A 20,641-nucleotide genomic window follows, 5' to 3' on the forward strand; every position below is an offset into this window, starting at 1 on the left:
TGTGGTAGAGGGTTCCAGAGTAGGGGGGATGCACGAGAGAAATCTTGTATGCGATTGTGGGAAGAGGAGATAAGAGGGGAGTAGAGAAGGAGATCTTGTGAGGATTGGCGGTTGCGTGCAGGTAAGTACCGGGAGACGAGGTCACAGATGTATGGAGGAGACAGGTTGTGGATGGCTTTGTACGTCATGGTTAGGGTTTTGTACTGGAGTCTCTGGGCAATGGGGAGCCAGTGAAGGGATTGACAGAGGGGAGAAGCTGGGGAATAGCGGGGGGACAGGTGGATTAGTCGGGCAGCAGAGTTTAGAATAGATTGGAGGGGTGCGAGAGTGTTAGAGGGGAGGCCACAGAGCAGGAGGTTGCAGTAGTCGAGGTGAGAGATGATGAGGGCATGGACTAGGGTTTTTGCAGATTCTTGGTTGAGGAATGAACGGATTCGTGAAATATTTTTGAGTTGAAGTCGGCAGGAAGTGGAAAGGGCTTGGATATGTGGTTCGAACGAGAGATCAGCGTCAAGGATTACCCTGAGGCAGCGAGCTTGTGGGACTGGGGAGAGTGGGCAGCCATTTACAGCAATGGATAGGTTCGCTGGGGGGGTCACGTGAGATGGAGGAAAGATGATGAATTCTGTTTTGTCCATGTTAAGTTTCAGAAAACTAGTGGAGAAGAAGGATGAAATAGTGGACCGACATTGAGGGATTCTGGTTAGTAGGGAGGTGATATCTGGTCAAGAGATGTAGATCTGTGTCTCATCAGCATAGAGATGATACTGAAAGTCATGAGATTCTATGAGCTGTCCCAGGCCAAAGGTGTAAATGGAGAAGAGCAGGGGCCCAAGGACTGAACCTTGTGGGACTCCGACAGATAGGGGGCATGGTGAGGAGGTGGTGTGTGAGTGGGAGACGCTGAATGTCCGGTCTGATAGGTATGATGAGATCCAGGATAGGGCCAAGTCTGTGATGCCAAGGGATGAGAGGGTCTATAATAATAGGGAATGGTCCACTGTGTCAAAGGCAGCCGACAGGTCCAGGAGGAGGAGGACAGAGTAGTGTCGCTTGCTCTTGGCGGTTAAGAGGTCAGTGGTGACCTTAGTAAGGGCAGTTTCAGTGGAGTGGTGTGACCGGAAACCAGATTGTAAGCGGTCGAAGAGGGAGCAGGAAGAGAGATGGGAGGACAGTTCAAGGTAGACGTGTTGTTCCAGTAGCTTGGAGGCATAGGGGAGAAGTGATATAGGTTGATGGCTAGATACAGAGGATGGGTCAAGAGAGGGCTTTTTGAGGATAGGTGTGATGGAAGCATGTTTAAAGCTTGAGGGGAAAACACCAGTTGTTAGCGATAGGTTGAAGAGATGGGTTAGGGTTGGGATGAAGACTGTGGTGAGGTTTGGGATGAAGTGGGATGGGATCGGGTCAAGTGCACAGGTGGTGAGATGTGATCTTGAGAGTAGAGTGGAGAGTCGATCTTCAGTAATGGTGGAGAAGTTGGTTTTGGAGGTGGAGGGCTGGGAAGTCGGGAGGAAGGGCTCTGGGGGTTGTTGACCAAAACTGTCTCTGATGTTATCAATCTTCTGCTTGAAAAATGAGGCAAAGTCTTCAGCTGAGATGAGTGGGGAGGGAGGAGGTGCTGGGGGATGGAGGAGAGAATTGAAGGTGTTGAATAACTGTTTAGGGTTGTGAGACAGGGAGGATATGAGAGATGAGAAGTAGGTTTGTTTAGCTGTGGCGAATGTGGTCTTGAAAGTAGTGAGGGACTGTTTGAATGCGATGAAGTGCTTGTTGGAGTGGGATCTTTTCCATCTGCGCTCAGCAGCCCTGGAAGCTCGCCTCTGTTCTTTGATCAGGCTGGTGTGCCAGGGCTGTCTCTTGATTTTGCGAGCTTTGGTATGTGTAAGTGGGGCAGCAGATTCCAAAGCTACATCTATTGTGGTGTTATATACAGCGGCAGCGTCATCCGCATTGTGTAACAAACATATCTGTGAGAGGGAGGAGGGATTCAGAGAATGAGTGTAGGTCAAGGTGTTTAAGATTTCTGCGAGGGTGTGAAAGTTTGTGGAGTGGGGATTGTAGACATGGAGTGGAGAGGGAAGAGAATGTGAGAAGGTTGTGGCCAGAGAGAGGAAGAGGTGAGTTAGATAGGGAGCAGAGGCGGGTGAAGATGAGGTCCAGTGTGTGGCCATCTTTGTGGGTGGCTGTAGAAGTCCATTGAGTGAGGCTGAAGGAGGAAGTGAGAGATAGAAGTTTAGTGGCAGCTGAAAGGAAAGTGTCAATAGGGATGTTGAAGTCGCCCATGATGATAGTATGGATGCCCGCGGAAAGGAAATGAAGTAGCCAGGTGGTGAAGTGGTCAAAGAAGGTGGTGGCTGGCCCTGGGGGGCAATAGGTGACAGCCAGTTGGAGATTGGAGAGGGAGTAGATGCGCACAGAGTGCACCTCAAAGGAAGGGAGGGTAACAGAGGTTGGCAGTGGGATTGGGGTGAAGGAGCAGGTATCTGACAGGAGAAAGCCAACACCTCCGCCATGTTTGCGGCTGGGGCAGGGTGTGTGAGAAAGGTGGAAGCCACCATACAAAAGTGCAGCAGGAGAGGCTGTGTCAGAAGGGGTGAGCCAGGTTTCGGTGATGGCGAGGAAGGAAAGTTTGGTAGTAACAAAAAGATCATGGATGTAGGAAAGCTTGTTGCAGAGTGAGCGTTCCACAGAGCTCCTGTTAGTGGGACTGGGGAAGTGGGCTCTGGGTGAATGGGTATAAGGTTAGAGAGGTTATGGAAGGTTGTGATAGAGTGTGGATGGGAGGTAGAAATGACTGTGGGAATGTGGTGAGGAGGACCAGGATTTGGAGAGATATCACCAGCAGTGAGAAGGAGCAGAGAAAGTGTTAGCAGGAGAGGGCATGAGGGGGCTGTCTGTGTTTGGAGACAGAGGATTGTATGTTAAGGAACAGTTTTGAGGAGGAGGTGAGATGGATGGGGAGGATTGAAGAAGAGATGAACAGTTCCTTACTTGGTGTAGGGATCAGGGGAGTTAGCAGAAAGTGAAGGATTATGGGGGTGAAAGTGACAACAAACAGAAACATTGTTTACAGTGACTGGCCAGTTACCGTCAGTTTTCTTCTGGTTCAATTCTGGTTTTAATTCTACATAATGTTCACACTTCTAGGACACACGTATAGGAATCACACTGCAGACTGAAGTCTATGCAGACTTGAGCTATGCAATATATGTACAACTAAGTGCATTCAGGTGTGAAGCAGAGAGGAGTGGTCTCTGTTCATCTTGGTCAGAGAATTAACCCCTTAGTGACAGAGCCAATTTGGTACTTAAAGGGAACCTGTCACCCCGAAAATCGCGGGTGAGGTAATCCCACCGGCATCAGGGGCTTATCTACAGCATTCTGTAATGCTGTAGATAAGCCCCCGATGTTACCTGAAAAAGGAGAAAAAGACGTTAGATTATACTCACCCAGGGGCGGTCCCGCTGCTGGTCAGGTCGGATGGGCGTCTCCGGTCCGCTGCGGCGCCTCCTATCTTCTTTCCATGACGTCCTCTTCTGATCTTCAGCCACGGCTCCGGCGCAGGCGTAGTTTGCTCTGCCCTCTTGAGGGCAGACAAAGTACTGCAGTGCGCAGGCGCCGGGCCTCTGACCTTTCCGGCGCCTGCGCACTGCAGTACTATCCTCTGCCCTCAAGAGGGCAGAGCAAAGTACGCCTGCGCCAGAGCCGTGGCTGAAGATCAGAAGAGGACGTCATGGAAAGAAGATAGGAGGCGCCGCAGCGGACCGGAGACGCCCATCCGACCTGACCAGCAGCGGGACCGCCCCTGGGTAAGTATAATATAACGTCTATCTCTCCTTTTTCAGGTAACATCGGGGGCTTATCTACAGCATTACAGAATGCTGTAGATAAGCCCCTGATGCCGGTGGGCTTACCTTACCCGCAATTTTCGGGGTGACAGGTTCCCTTTAATGACCGAGCCAATTTTTACAATTCTGACCACTGTCACTTTATGAGGTTATAACTCTGGAACGCTTCAACGGATCCCGCTGATTCTGAGAATGTTTTTTCGTAACATATTGTACTTCATGGTAGTGGTAACATTTCTTCGATATTACTTGCGATTATTTATGAAAAAAACGGAAATATGGCGAAAAGTTTTAAAATTTTGCAATTTTCAAACTTTGTATTTTTATGCCCTTAAATTAGAGAGATATGTCACGAAAAATAGTGAATAAATAACATTTCTCACATGTCTACTTTACATCAGCACAATTTTGGAAACAAAATTTTTTTTTTGATACGGAGTTATAAGGGTTAAAAGTTGACCAGCAATTTCTCATTTTTACAACACCATTTTTTTTTAGGGACCACATCACATTTGAAGTTATTTTGAGGGGTCTATATGATAGAAAATAACGAAGTGTGACACCATTCTAAAAACTACACCGCTCAAGGTTCTCAAAACCACATTCAAGAAGTTTATTAACCCTTTACGTGCTTCACAGGAACTGAAACAATGTGGAAGGAAAAAATGAACATTTAACTTTTTTTGCAAACATTTTAATTCAGAACCATTTTTTTTATTTTCACAAGTGTAAAAACAGAAATGTAACCATAAATTTTGTTATGCAATTTCTCCTGAATACGCCAATACCCCACATGTGGGGGTAAACCACTTTTTGGGCGCACAGCAGAACTTGGAAGTGAAGGAGCGCCGTTTGACTTTTTCAATGCAGAATTGGCTGGAATTGAGATTGGACGCCATGTCACGTTTAGAGAGCCCCTGATGTGCCTAAACAGTGGAAACCCCCCACAAGTGACACCATTTTGGAAACTAGACCCCTGAAGGAACTTATTTAGATGTGTGGTGAGCACTTTGAACCCCCAAGAGCTTCACAGAAGTTTATAACGTAGAGCCGTGAAAATAAAAAATCGCATTTGTTTACACAAAAATGATCTTTTCGCCCACAAATTCTTAGTTTCACAAGGGTAACAGGAGAAATTAGACCACAAAAGTTGTTGTGTGATTTCTCCTGAATACGTCGATACCCCATATGTGAGGGTAAACCACTGTTTGGGCGCATCGCAGAGCTTGGAAGAGAAGGAGCGCCGTTTTACTTTTTCAATGTAGAATTGACTGGAATTGAGATCGGACGCCATGTCGCGTTTGGAGAGCCCCTGATGTGCCTAAACAGTGGAAACCCCCCACAAGTGACCCCATTTTGGAAACTAGACACCTTAAGGTACTTATTTAGATGTGTGGTGAGCACTTTAAACCCCCAGGTGCTTCACAGCAGTTTATAACGTAGAGCCGTGAAAATAAAAAAAATCACATTTTTTCTACAAAAATGATCTTTTTGCCCCCAAATGTTTATTTTCACAAGGGTAACAGGAGAAATTAGACCACAAAAGTTGTTGTGCAATTTCTCCTGAGTACGTCAATACCCCATATGTGGGGGTAAACCACTGTTTGGGCGCACTGCAGAGCTTGGAAGAGAAGGAGTGCCGTTTTACTTTTTCAATGTAGAATTGGCTGGAAATGAGATCAGACGCCATGTTGCGTTTGGAGAGCCCTGATGTGCCTAAACAGTAGAAACCCCCCACAAGTGACCCCATTTTGGAAACTAGACCCCCCATGGAACTTATCTAGATGTGTGGTGAGAACTTTGAATGCCCAAGTGCTTCACAGAAGTTTATAATGCATAGTCGTGAAAATAAAAAATATTTTTTTTCCCACAAAAAAGATTTTTTAGCCCCCAAGTTTTTATTTTCACAAGGGTAACAAGATAAATCGGACCCCAAAAGTTGTTGTCCAATTTGTCGTGAGTGTGCTGGTACCCCATATGTGGGGGTAAACCACTGTTTGGGCGCACGGCAGAGCTCGGAAGGAAGGAGCGCCGTTTTGGAATGCAGACTTTGATAGAATGGTCTGCGAGCGTTATGTTGCGTTTGCAGAGCCTCTGATGAACCTAAACAGTAGAAACCCTCCACAAGTGACCCCATTTTGGAAACTAGACCCCCCAATGAACTTATCTAGATGTGTGGTGAGAACTTTGAATGCCCAAGTGCTTCACAGAAGTTTAGAATGCAGAGTCGTGAAAATAAAAAATATTTTTTTTTTCCACAAAAAAAGATATTGTAGCCCCAAAGTTTTTATTTTCACAAGGGTAACAGGAGAAATTGGACCGCAATAGTTGTTGTCCAATTTATCCCGAGTACACTGATGTGCCATATGTGGGGGTAACCCACTGTTTGGGCGCACGGCAGAGCTCAGAAGGGAGGGAGCACTATTTGACTTTTTGAGCGCAAAATTGGCTGTCGTGTTTGGAGACCCCCTGATGTACCTAAACAGTGGAAACCCCCCAATTCTAGCTCCAACCCTAACCCCAACACACCCCTAATCCTAATCTCAACCCTAACCTCAAACCTAACCCTAATCCCAATACACCCCTAATCACAACCCTAACCTTAACCCTAATCCCAAACCTAACCCTAATCCCAAGCGTAACCCTAACCCTAATACCAACCCTAATCCAAACCCTAACCCTAATCCCAACTCTAACCCAAAATTTAGCCCTAACCCTAGCCCTAACTTTAGCCCCAACCCTAGCCCTAAGGCTACTTTCACACTTGCGTTTGGCATCCGTCGCTATCCGTCATTTTGCACAAAAAACGGATCCTGCAAATGTGCCCGCAGGATGCGTTTTTTGCCCATAGACTTGTATTGCCGGCGGATCGCAACGGATGGCCACACGTCGCGTCCGTCGTGCACTGGATCAGTTGTGTTTTGGCGGACCGTCGGCACAAAAAAAAAACGTTCAATGTAACATTTTTTGTACGTCACGTCTGCCATTTCTGACCGCGCATGCATGGCCGTAACTCCGCCCCCTCCTCCCCAGGACATAGATTGGGCAGTGGATGCGTTGAAAAACTACATCCGCTGCCCACGTTGTGCACAATTTTCACAACGTGCGTCGGTATGTCGGGCCTACGCATTGCGACGGCCCCATACCGACGTAAGTGTGAAAGAACCCTAACCCTAAATTTAGCCCCAACCCTAACAATAAATTTAGCCCCAACCCTAACCCTAGCCCTAACCCTAATTTTAGCCCCAACTGCTCTTCTCCTGCCGGCCGGCAGATGGCGATAGATGGCGGGCGCACTGCGCATGCGCCCGCCATTTTCTTTTCCCCTGAAGACGCCGGCGGCCAGGAGGAGCAGCAGGAGGACCCAGGGACACCGGTGAGTATGATCGGGTCCCCGAATCCCCCTATTTCTCTGTCCTCTGATGTGGGATCACATCAGAGGGCAGAGAATTACACTTTGCTTTTTTTTTTTTATGCGGTCGCCGGTAAACAGTTAATTACCGGCGATCACAAAACAGGGGTCGGTAAAACCGACCCCGATCATGTTCTTTGGGATCTCGGCCACCCCCGGCAGCCGAGACCCCAAAGATCCTCCCGATGCCGGCCGGCGGGAGCACTGCGCATGCGTCCGCCATTTTTTTGCTGGAAGAAGATAGCGGCGCCCATCAGGAGCCACGAGGAGCACCGAGGGAGACAGGTAAGTATCGGGGGGCTATTGGGGACCCAATTTCTCTGTCCTCTGATGTGCGATCACATCGGAGGACAGAGAAATTAAAAGGGAAATTGCGTTTTTTTTTTTGCGATCGCCGGTAAACGGTTAATTACCGGCGATCGCAAAAGCGGGGTCGGTAAAAAAAACCCCGAATCATGTTCTCTGGGGTCTCGGCTACCCCCGGCAGCCGAGACCCCGAAGAAAATCCGACTCTGGGGGGCGCTATTTACTTTTTCCACAGCGCCGTTAATTAACGGCGCTGTGGTTTAAGTACCCTTAGCGGCCGCCGTTAAAAGGCGTATCGGCGGTCGTTAAGGGGTTAAGAGTGTACCAGATGCATACAATCAAGCCTGAGTAAACAAGGTCATAAATAACACAGGGTAAGCTGGGGTTAGCTGAAAGGCATACCATCTGAAAGCTAGGAGCAGAGGGAAGTCTATGTGCAAAGCTGGGTGATGTACTGTGTGCACTTCATAGACAGACAGCAGGAGAGCTGGGTGGATGAACATACCTATAGGAAGAATAGACATGCTGGTTAGATTGCGATGGTGGCAGATAGCAGGGCACAGTCTGTATACAGAATGTTACCAAGACTCTGCAATAGGATCAGATACTAAGTGACAAATTACCAGTCAGCACATATTAACTGTGATTCCATGGCGTAATGTAGCATCAGACAGCCGCCATAATTACCTCGTTAGGCTATGTTCACATGCAGCGTTTTTTTTCAACTTTTTTGTTGCCTTTTTTATGCACGTTACCAGCAAAGGCTATCAGATTTCAGAAAACTCATTCACTCGCTTGTTTTTTCCTGACTGAATTTGAAAGTTTTTTTTTTTTTTTAAATCAGCAGCATGTCACTTCTTGCAGTGGTTTTTTTTCACCCATAGAAAGCAATGAGAAATTGAAAAAACACTGCAAAAACGCAACTGTGTTTTTTGCAGTGTTTTTGGTGATTTTTTTAAATTTAGTGTAGACAAAGAACACATGCAATCTGCACCCAAAAAAATGAACCAAAACGGGCTTTCTGAACAGCATTTTACTACCAAGAGAGCAGGTTTTGATTGAGAAAAACCGCTGAATAAATGCCTGGTGTGAACTTATCCTTAATATTACGGTATTAGTTACCTACTATGGCCACGGTCACACTAGCAGTATTTGGTCAGTATTTTACATCAGTATTTGTAAGCCAAAACCAGGAGTGGAACAATTAGAGGAAAAGTATAATAGAAACATATGCACCACTTCTGTATTTATCATCTCCTTGTTTTGGCTTACAGATACTGAGGTAAAAAACTGACCAGATACTGAAGGTGTGACTGTGGCCTTATGTTATTTATTGGGTGGTCTTCAGCTGAAATTTGAGGACAAATCTGGTTACCAGCTGCAACATAAATTGCAAGGCTTGATAAAAAGATGTCTGTCCACTTCAGACCATTCTCCTGCAGTGCAGGGGGGACACACAGAGGTTGCCCCTACGCAAGAACGGTAATTAATCCCAATGCGCACCGTTATGTGTCTGTGATAGAAGCTGCTTGTTGCGTTGAGGGAAGAAGTGTGCGGCAGCCCCTTGTGCAGCTGGGCCAATGATATGTCTGCCCCTGATCCAGTGGAAAAATTACCTCAGTGAACTAAGGTCCAGTTTTTTACATTTTCAGGAGAAAAATCCCATGCTGTTTTTCTTTCTTAAAGGGAACCCATCAGCAGGATTGTGCACAGTAACCTACAGACTGTGTCAGATCAGCGCCGTTATACTGATTACAGTAATGAAAAAGAAATCCAAAGAGTCTATATATACATTACTAATGGCACTTCCACTAACTCTTGACAATCAATGGCGGACTAACATTAAATTAACCGCATGAAGAGATCCATCATGATAAAACACAATACTTTTATTAAACATCAATAAAAACAAACATATAACAAGACTTTTGTGATACATATAACAAAGTGTCCAGTGGGAGGAGAAATATCTGGCACTATAGGTACATATATATAATGGTGAGTATCAACAGGTAATCATCTGCTGTGGTAAGTCTTACTAACCATATAGCCAAGCAACTTAGGTATGAGATGGTGAATCGCTGACATATAAGAATCAACCAAGGAACGGGGAAATATGAGTATATACGAGGGGGCTATTCATACCACTCAATGCCTCTGTATTAACCTTATACCCGTACCATATACGCAGACAGCTGCACCCACACCATAAATGCTGCTAACGTAGCGACCAAAAGACAGAAGAATAGAAAAATGTAATATAATATTACCAGATTGTGCACAGATATCCGGCTCCCACGAGCGCCCCGACGCGCGTTTCGCCCTAGCTTCTTCCGGGGGCGTGATTAGTGTGAACTAAAACCATCCTTATATATCACCCACCACCAATAGCAATCCGGAAATTAATGAGAAGGCGTGACCAAAGATAGAATGCAAGCGTCCCCCTGGCATAGCGGCGCATGCGGCGCCTGGCTGCCCCGGAGATAGAAACAAGCACTTCCGGGATCGCGCTTACTGGAACGCAAGCTGAATCGCAAGCGTCTCCAGGATAGAGCGCTCCCGGAAGGCACGGAGTAACAGCCATAGGGCGCATGCGCACAGCGAGGGGAATGAAAATAGCAGCAGCCTAAGTATAGCGATCAGAGAATACACCCGTATGGTCCTAATATATGTTAGCAGGTTCCACCTCAATCGGTGGATTTTATAAATATAAGACATATATACAAAAATAGTATCATAAGAAGTCTAAATAGACGTGACATGAAGTCACAACTAATCAAACTTTTAAATAATCTGTATATGTGTACTAATATACAGTAAACCAGAACATAAAAGATGAAAAATAAATAAATTAATGAATGAATAGTAAAAGTGAATAAAAATTATTTTTATTATTAAAGTGCCATTAGCGGTGATGTCCCAAAAGGGAAATTAGTGTCACTTATATAATATCATAACTATATAGTAAGTTATAGGATTAGGGTATCAATAATACGTGAAATTAAAGATAATGTGATGAAAGGAAAAGGGGTGTGAGAGTGAAAAATGTGACAAAAAAGGGGGGGTGATAAGAGAATAATTTATTAAATATACAGAAAACATATTGCAATCTCATACAAGGTGCTAAAGTGCTGGGCCTGTAATTAATACAGTATAGTCCAAACGGGGACAATAATATACAAATATGGTCTTAAATATTTAGAAAATACACTAAAAGTGTTGAGAAAAATATTTTATACAGACGGGGACCCTATTTATAGCACCTATACCTATAAATATATACAGCCTATAAAGGCAAAAATAAACTACATATAATGTACATGCGAGAAGAACACCCTATAAATATGATATAGACATATTCCTTATACAAGACATACGGGGAAATACATAATTCTCTATTCCTTGTTACAATTTCTTGTTCTTCTCGGTGGCTATCTTCAAGATTCTAGAAGGTAGAGATATACCTCCACAGGCTGTGGGGGACAAATAAATGGTCATCGTATAACACATCCTCTCCAATTTATCTACCGTATATACTCGAGTATAAGCCGACCCGAGTATAAGCCGACCCCCCTAATTTTGCCACAAAAAACTGGGAAAACTTATTGACTCGAGTATAAGCCTAGGGTGGAAATGCAGCATTTACCGGTGAATTTCAAAAATAAAAATAGATCATTATTTCCCCATAGCTGTGCCATATAGTGCTCTACACCATTCATATTTCCCCATAGCTGTGCCCCATATAGTGCTCTGCACCGTTCACTGTGCCCCCTAGCTGTGCCATATACAGTGCTCTGCACCGTTCACTGTGCCCCATAGCTGTGCCATATACGGTGCTCTGCACCGTTCATTGTGCCCCCTAGCTGTGCCATATACGGTGCTCTGCACCGTTCATTGTGCCCCATAGCTGTGCCTTATACGGTGCTCTGCACCGTTCACTGTGCCCCATAGGTGTGCCATATACAGTGCTCTGCACCGTTCACTGTGCCCCCTAGCTGCGCCTTATACGGTGCTCTGCACCGTTCACTGTGCCCCATTGCTGTGCCTTATACGGTGCTCTGCACCGTTCACTGTGCCCCATTGCTGTGCCTTATACGGTGCTCTGCACCGTTCACTGTGCCCCCTAGCTGTGCCTTATACGGTGCTCTGCACCGTTCATTGTGCCCCATAGCTGTGCCTTATACGGTGCTCTGCACCGTTCATTGTGCCCCATAGCTGTGCCTTATACGGTGCTCTGCACCGTTCATTGTGCCCCATAGCTGTGCCTTATACGGTGCTCTGCACCGTTCACTGTGCCCCATAGATGTGCCTTATACGGTGCTCTGCACCGTTCATTGTGCCCCCTAGCTGTGCCTTATACGGTGCTCTGCACCGTTCATTGTGCCCCATAGATGCTCCACATTAATCTGTGCTGCCGCTGCTACTGCTGCAATAAAAAAAAAAAAACACATACTCACCTCCCTTGATTGCAGCTCCCGGCGTCTCGTTCCGGCGCCTCCATCTTCCCGGCGTCTCTGCTCTGACTGATCAGGCAGAGGGCGCCGCGCACACTATATGCGTCATCGCGCCCTCTGCCTGATCAGTCAGAGAGCGCAGACGCCGGGAAGATGGAGGCGCCGGCCGGGAAGATGGATCGGCGCCCGGCGGCTGGAACGAGGACAGGTGAATATAACATACTCACCTAGTCCTGGCGATCCTCGCGCTGTCCCCTCCTGTCTTCGGCGCTGCAGCTTCTTTCTCTATCAGCGGTCACCGGCACCGCTGATTAGAGAAATGAATACGTGGCTCCGCCCCTATGGGAGGTGGAGCCGCTTATTCATTTCTGTAATGAGCGGTCCCACGTGACCGCTGAAGAGAGGAAGAAGCTGCAGCGCCGAAGCCCGTGGGACGGCAGGGACAGCGCGAGGATCGCTGGGACTAGGTAAGTATACCTCAGCGCCCTCACCCCCTCACCTGCCGACCCCACCGCTACCGTGACTCGAGTATAAGCCGAGGGGGGCACTTTCAGCCCTAAAATTTGGGCTGAAAATCTCGGCTTATACTCGAGTATATACGGTAATTAAAAAAAATTTTTTGCCTTTATAGGCTGTATATATTTATAGGTGCAATAAATAGGGTCCCCGTCTGTATAAAATATTTTTCTCAACACTTTTAGTGTATTTTCTACATTTTTAAGACCATATTTGTATATTATTGTCCCCGTTTGGACTATACTGTATTAATTACAGGCCCAGCACTTTAGCACCTTGTATGAGATTGCAATATGTTTTCTGTATATTTAATAAATTATTCTCTTATCACCCCCCCTTTTTTTGTCACATTTTTCACTCACACCCCTTTTCCTTTCATCACATTATCTTTAATTTCACGTATTATTGATACCCTAATCCTATAACTTACTATATAGTTATGATATTATATAAGTGACACTAATTTCCCTTTTGGGACATCACCGCTAATGGCACTTTAATAATAAAAATAATTTTTATTCACTTTTACTATTCATTCATTAATTTATTTATTTTTCATCTTTTATGTTCTGGTTTACTGTATATTAGTACACATATACAGATTATTTAAAAGTTTGATTGATTAGTTGTGACTTCATGTCACGTCTATTTAGACTTCTTATGATACTATTTTTGTATATATGTCTTATATTTATAAAATCCACCGATTGAGGTGGAACCTGCTAACATACAGTTAGGGCCAGAAATATTTGGACAGTGACACAATTTTCGCGAGTTGGGCTCTGCATGCCACCACATTGGATTTGAAATGAAACCTCTACAACAGAATTCAAGTGCAGATTGTAACGTTTAATTTGAAGGGTTGAACAAAAATATCTGATAGAAAATGTAGGAATTGTACACATTTCTTTACAAACACTCCACATTTTAGGAGGTCAAAAGTAATTGGACAAATAAACATAACCCAAACAAAATATTTTTTATTTTCAATATTTTGTTGCAAATCCTTTGGAGGCAATCACTGCCTTAAGTCTGGAACCCATAGACATCACCAAACGCTGGGTTTCCTCCTTCTTAATGCTTTGCCAGGCCTTTACAGCCGCAGCCTTCAGGTCTTGCTTGTTTGTGGGTCTTTCCGTCTTAAGTCTGGATTTGAGCAAGTGAAATGCATGCTCAATTGGGTTTAGATCTGGAGATTGACTTGGCCATTGCAGAATTTTCCACTTTTTGGCACTCGAACTCCTGGGTAGCTTTGGCTGTATGCTTGGGGTCATTGTCCATCTGTACTATGAAGCGCCGTCCAATCAACTTTGCAGCATTTGGCTGAATCTGGGCTGAAAGTATATCCCGGTACACTTCAGAATTCATCCGGCTACTCTTGTCTGCTCTTATGTCATCAATAAACACAAGTGACCCAGTGCCATTGAAAGCCATGCATGCCCATGCCATCACGTTGCCTCCACCATGTTTTACAGAGGATGTGGTGTGCCTTGGATCATGTGCCGTTCCCTTTCTTCTCCAAACTTTTTTCTTCCCATCATTCTGGTACAGGTTGATCTTTGTCTCATCTGTCCATAGAATACTTTTCCAGAACTGAGCTGGCTTCTTGAGGTGTTTTTCTGCAAATTTAACTCTGGCCTGTCTATTTTTGGTATTGATGAATGGTTTGCATCTAGATGTGAACCCTTTGTATTTACTGTCATGGAGTCTTCTCTTTACTGTTGACTTAGAGACAGATACACCTACTTCACTGAGAGTGTTCTGGACTTCAGTTGATGTTGTGAACGGGTTCTTCTTCACCAAATTAAGTATGCGGCGATCATCCACCACTGTTGTCATCCGTGGACGCCCAGGCCTTTTTGAGTTCCCAAGCTCACCAGTCAATTCCTTTTTTCTCAGAATGTACCCAACTGTTGATTTTGCTACTCCAAGCATGTCTGCTATCTCTCTGATGGATTTTTTCTTTTTTTTCAGCCTCAGGATGTTCTGCTTCCCCTCAATTGAGAGTTCCTTTGACCGCATGTTGTCTGCTCACAGCAACAGCTTCCAAATGCAAAACCACACACCTGGAATCCACCCCTGACCTTTTAACTACTTCATTGATTACAGGTTAACGAGGGAGACGCCTTCAGAGTTAATTGCAGCCCTTAGAGTCCATTGTCCAATTACTTTTGGTCCCTTGAAAAAGAGGACGCTATGCATTACAGAGCTATGATTCCTAAACCCTTTCTCCGATTTGGATGGGGAAACTATCATATTGCAGCTGGGAGTGTGCACTTTCAGCCCATATTATATATATAATTGTATTTCTGAACATGTTTTTGTAAACAGCTAAAATAACAAAACTTGTGTCACTGTCCAAATATTTCTGGCCCTAACTGTATATTAGGACCATACGGGTGTATTCTCTGATCGCTATACTTAGGCTGCTGCTATTTTCATTCCAGTGAGCGCGATCCCGGAAGTGCTTGTTTCTATCTCCGGGGCAGCCAGGCGCCGCATGCGCCGCTATGCCAGGGGGACGCTTGCATTCTATCTTTGGTCACGCCTTCTCATTAATTTCCGGATTGCTATTGGTGGTGGGTGATATATAAGGATGGTTTTAGTTCACACTAATCACGCCCCCGGAAGAAGCTAGGGCGAAACGCGCGTCGGGGCGCTCGTGGGAGCCGGATATCTGTGCACAATCTGGTAATATTATATTACATTTTTCTATTCTTCTGTCTTTTGGTCGCTACGTTAGCAGCATTTATGGTGTGGGTGCAGCTGTCTGCGTATATGGTACGGGTATAAGGTTAATACAGAGGCATTGAGTGGTATGAATAGCCCCCTCGTATATACTCATATTTCCCCGTTCCTTGGTTGATTCTTATATGTCAGCGATTCACCATCTCATACCTAAGTTGCTTGGCTATATGGTTAGTAAGACTTACCACAGCAGATGATTACCTGTTGATACTCACCATTATATATATGTACCTATAGTGCCAGATATTTCTCCTCCCACTGGACACTTTGTTATATGTATCACAAAAGTCTTGTTATAGGTTTGTTTTTATTGATGTTTAATACAAGTATTGTGTTTTATCATGATGGAGCTCTTCATGCGGTTAATTTAATGTTAGGGTACCGTCACACTATACGATTTACCTACGATCACGACCAGCGATATGACCTGGCCGTGATCGTAGGTAAATCGTAGTGTGGTCGCTGGGGAGCTGTCACACAGACAGCTCTCCAGCGACCAACGATGCCGAGGTCCCTGGGTAACCAGGGTAAACATCGGGTAACTAAGCGCAGGACCGCGCTTAGTTACCCGATGTTTACCCTGGTTACAAGCGTTAAACTAAAAAAAAACAAACAGCACATACTTACATCTGGTGTCCGTCACGTCCCTTGCAGTCTGCTTCCCGCACTCAGTGACTGCCGGCCATAAAGTGAAAGTGAAAGCACAGCCGCTGTGCTCTGCTTTCACTTTACGGCCGGCAGTCACAGTGCGGGAAGCAGAGACGGCAAGGGACCTGACGGACACCAGAATGTAAGTATGTGCTGTTTGTTTTTTTTTTAGTTTAACGCTTGTAACCAGGGTAAACATCGGGTAACTAAGCGCGGTCCTGCGCTTAGTTACCCGATGTTTACCCTGGTTACAAGCGAACGCATCGCTGGATCGCATCGCTAGATCGCTAGATCGGTGTCACACACACCGATCTAGCGATGACAGCGGGAGATCCAGTGATGAAAGAAAGTTCCATACGATCTGCTACAACGTACGATTCTCAGCAGGATCCCTGATCGCTGCTGCGTGTCAGACACAGCGATATCGTAACGATATCGCTGGAACGTCACGAATCGTACCGTCGTAGCGATCGAAATGTTATAGTGTGACGGTACCCTAAGTCCGCCATTGATTGTCAAATGATTACAGTAATGTAGCAGTAGGTTTGTCGCCGTCTATGGTCAGACCTGTCACCAGTCACACAAGACAGAGACTCTGCGTCTTAGGCTAGGTTCACATTGCGTTAGTCCAAAGAAACAAGAAAAAAAAAGCAGCAGCACTCCAAATATTGGTGAAAAAACAACTTTAGTCCTTTATTGCATAATAAAAATCAAGGATAAGGTATTGCGGGTAAACAAGTGCAGATTATGCAGGCAAATGAAACAGGACGACGGCCGTTTCGCGCAATAAGCGCTTCCACGGGTCCAGATGCAGAGAATGGTAAGCCAGTTCTTTTAAACACACACGTGATCACATTTGCATACAATTAAAAATCATGAAAAACACATGGCGGTGTCAGCATAACATACAACAATGTGCATTTAAAAAACTGTTCCTCAGAACAGCATGATACAGAATGACAAAACATTCGAACATTGAATGCAAATACAAAGCTTGTTTAGAGGTCATAAAACCAGTCTATGACAAGTAATCTGAAAAACAAAAGAAAAAACATCAAGAAACATAAAAAAAAAAATTCTACAGATAACATGACTAATTAATCCAACCTCTCATTCAGTCCCAATGGACCTTGGGCATTAGCTTTAATAATCCACTTTCTTCACACCTCAAAAGGATTTTATTATGATCCCCCGTCCCCGCTTGGTGGCAATTTAACCACTTCCAAGCCTGCAAAACGCAGGCAGCGCGGGTTACTATCATGTTTTTCCTGAATGTGCTTAATGAATCTAGGAGAGCCTTTGCCCGTTGTGACTGAATGAAAATGTTCACAGAATCTAATGAAGACAGATCTTATAGTCTTACCTATATAATAGAAGGAACATGGACAAAAAAATTATATACACCACATATTTGGTTTTACATGTGATCAAGTCTCTTACATGATGATATATAGAGCCAATTTGTAACAATTTACCTGTTTGATGATAAGAACAGAAGTTGCAATCCCCACAGCGAAAATTGCCTTATGGGGTATTAGTAGACAGCCAGTTAGTATTGCGTTGAGAAATACGGTGTTTCACTTACATATCAGTTAGATTAGTCGTCCGTCTATAAGAGAGGCGTGGAGCAATTTCACCGCCTTTGTGCAAGACCACATCTGAAGCCAAAACGTGCCAATGCTTGCGTATGGACGAATAAATCGCCTGATCAAGAGAGGTATGATCAAAACAAAAGTTAAAAATCTTTTGCAAACTTCCGGAACGCATTGAGGAGTGACCTGATTTCTTACTCAACAATGCGGATTGCGTTACTTTTTTAACACATTGTTCAGACGCATTCAGCAAATTTTTTGGATAACCTCTTGCCTCAAACCGCGTTTTTAAATTGTCCAATTGCTGTTGAAACACACTTTCATCATTATTTATTTTCCTTAAACGCAACATCTGGCTGTAAAGCATACTTTTTTTCGTATAATGCGGGTGGGCAGAGTCATAATGTAAGCATAAAAGATGTGGCACTCACCCCAAGATTGCCGAAAAAACAATGTCCTTTATTTCGCTTTATGCAGCATTAGACATCTGTGGAGAGGCGGCAGGTGAAGGGGAGGGGTGCGGGGAGAGGAGAACGGACGACGGCCGTTTCGCACAAATGTGCTTCCACGGGTCCAGGTGCAAAATCAAACATGTAATTTCCTTTTTAAGGGAGTAGACAATTCAGTGAAAAAACATATAAAAGTGCAAATAACGATAACATTTTTGCAAATAGCAATAAAATTTACATTTTGCAATAGAAATGAGTACATCATATTACAGACATGGAATCAAACAATAATATTTATAAAAATAAAGCCATATCAAGTTTGTCATTAAGTCCTATTGGACCTTGCGCATTTGTTTTTAATATCCACCTCGCTTCGTGTTGGAGAAGGACTTTATTTCGATTGCCGCCCTGATGTGGGGTTTTTACCACTTCTAGACCCGCAAATCTTAACACATTAGGATTTGCATTATGGCTTTCTTGTATATGTTTAATTAAATGTAAGGAACCTTTCCTTGAGGAAATTGACTTATAATATTCCCTAAATCTTGTGACTAATGGGCGGATCGTCTTACCGATATAATAAAATACAATGTATGGGTACCACGATGGGTACGCCCGTCGCGTGCGTTTTTGCAAACCTATTCCTAGTGGCCTTTGAAGAGAAGTACATAACATCCATCACTAATCCATATCTGAAACACATGCGATTATATTTAAGATTCACAGATGACATTTTTATTATCTGGGATGGTTCAAAATGTATGTTTGACAGTTTTGTTTCCCATTTAAATGACATAAATGAGGATATATCCTGTTTTCGTGAAAATAAATTAGAATTCCTGGATGTAAAAATTGATATATCCAATGGTAAACTTGTTACAAAAGTCTTTAAAAAGCCGACGGCAACTAACAATTTGCTACATTTTAATAGTGCGCATCCATTTCGTATAAGAAAATGTATCCCCTATAGTCAGATGGTACGCTTCAGAAAAATAAATAATGACGAGGAAATTCTTAAAGAACAAATTGCTGAACTCAAAACATGCTTCTTGAATAGAAATTACCCACCGCAGTTATTAGCCGAGGCCGAATCTAGGGTTTATAAACTCTCACAAAGAGATTTGTTAAAAAATAGTAAAAAAGAAAGACGAGCCGGAAATAAACGCAAAGACCAACAGAGATTTACGTTCGCATTCACACATAGTCCAATGGACAATGAGGTATACGCTGCCATTAGAAAGAACTGGCACGTTTTACAAAATGATAGAGATCTATCGGAAATAACGTTAAATCAACCCCAATTTGCGTATAGACGCACAAAAAATTTAGGAGACCTTCTTGTCCATAATCGGCTTTTACCAGAAAATCACAACTGGTTAGACAAATCTCAGCCTCAGGGAAATTATAAATGCGGCAACTGGAGTTTTTGTCATCTTCATCTTGTGAATAATCCCATACGAGTGGGTCCGGTAACGCATACAGTCCACGACTTTATTTTGTGAAAAAGCAAATATATAGTTTATGTAATTTTCTGTCCATGTCTATTTTATTACATCGGTAAGACGATCCGCCCATTAGTCACAAGATTTAGGGAACATTATAAGTCAATTCCCTCAGGGAAAGGTTCCTTACGTTTAATTAACCCCTTAAGCCCCGAGGGTGGTTTGCACGTTAATGACCGTGCCAATTTTTACAATTCTGACCACTGTCCCTTTATGAGGTTATAACTCTGGAACGCTTCAACGGTTCTTTGCAATTCTGACACTTCTCTTGTGATATATTGTACTTCATGATAGTTGTAAAATTTATTCGATATAATGTGCGCGTATTTGTGAAAAAAACTGAAATTTGGCAAAAATTTTCCAACTTTGAATTTTTATGCCCTTAAATCACAGAGATATGTCACACAAAATAATTAATAAGTAACATTTCCCACATGTCTACTTTACATCAGCACAATTTTGGAACCAAAATTTTTTTTAGTTAGGGAGTTATAAGAGTTAAAATTTGACCAGCAATTTCTCATTTTTACAACACCATATTTTTTTTAGGGACCACATCTCATTTGAAGTCATTTTGAGGGGTCTATATGATAGAAAATACCCAAGTGTGACACCATTCTAAAAACTGCACCCCTCAAGGTGCTCAAAACCACATTCAAGAAGTTTATTAACCCTTCAGGTGTTTTACAGGAATTTTTGGAATGTTTAAATAAAAATGAACATTTAACTTTTTTTCATAAACAATTTACTTCAGCTCCAATTTGTTTTATTTTACCAAGGGTAACAGGAGAAATGGACCCCAAAAGTTGTTGTACAATTTGTACTGAGTATGCTAATACCCCATATGTGGGGGTCAACCACTGTTTGGGCGCATGGCAGAGCTCGGAAGGGAAGGAGCGCCATTTGACTTTTCAATGCAAAATTGACTGGAATTGAGATGGGACGCCATGTTGCATTTGGAGAGCCTCTGATGTGCCTAAATATTGAAACCCCCCACAAGTGACACCATTTTGGAAAGTAGACCCCCTAAGGAACTTATCTAGATGTGTGGTGAGCACTTTGACCCACCAAGTGCTTCACAGATGTTTATAATGCAGAGCCGTAAAAATAAAAAATCATATTTTTTCACAAAAATGATCTTTTCGCCCCCCAATTTTTTATTT

This window comes from Ranitomeya imitator, chromosome 3, assembly GCF_032444005.1.
Source record: "Ranitomeya imitator isolate aRanImi1 chromosome 3, aRanImi1.pri, whole genome shotgun sequence".
Classification (NCBI taxonomy): Eukaryota; Metazoa; Chordata; class Amphibia; order Anura; family Dendrobatidae; genus Ranitomeya; species Ranitomeya imitator.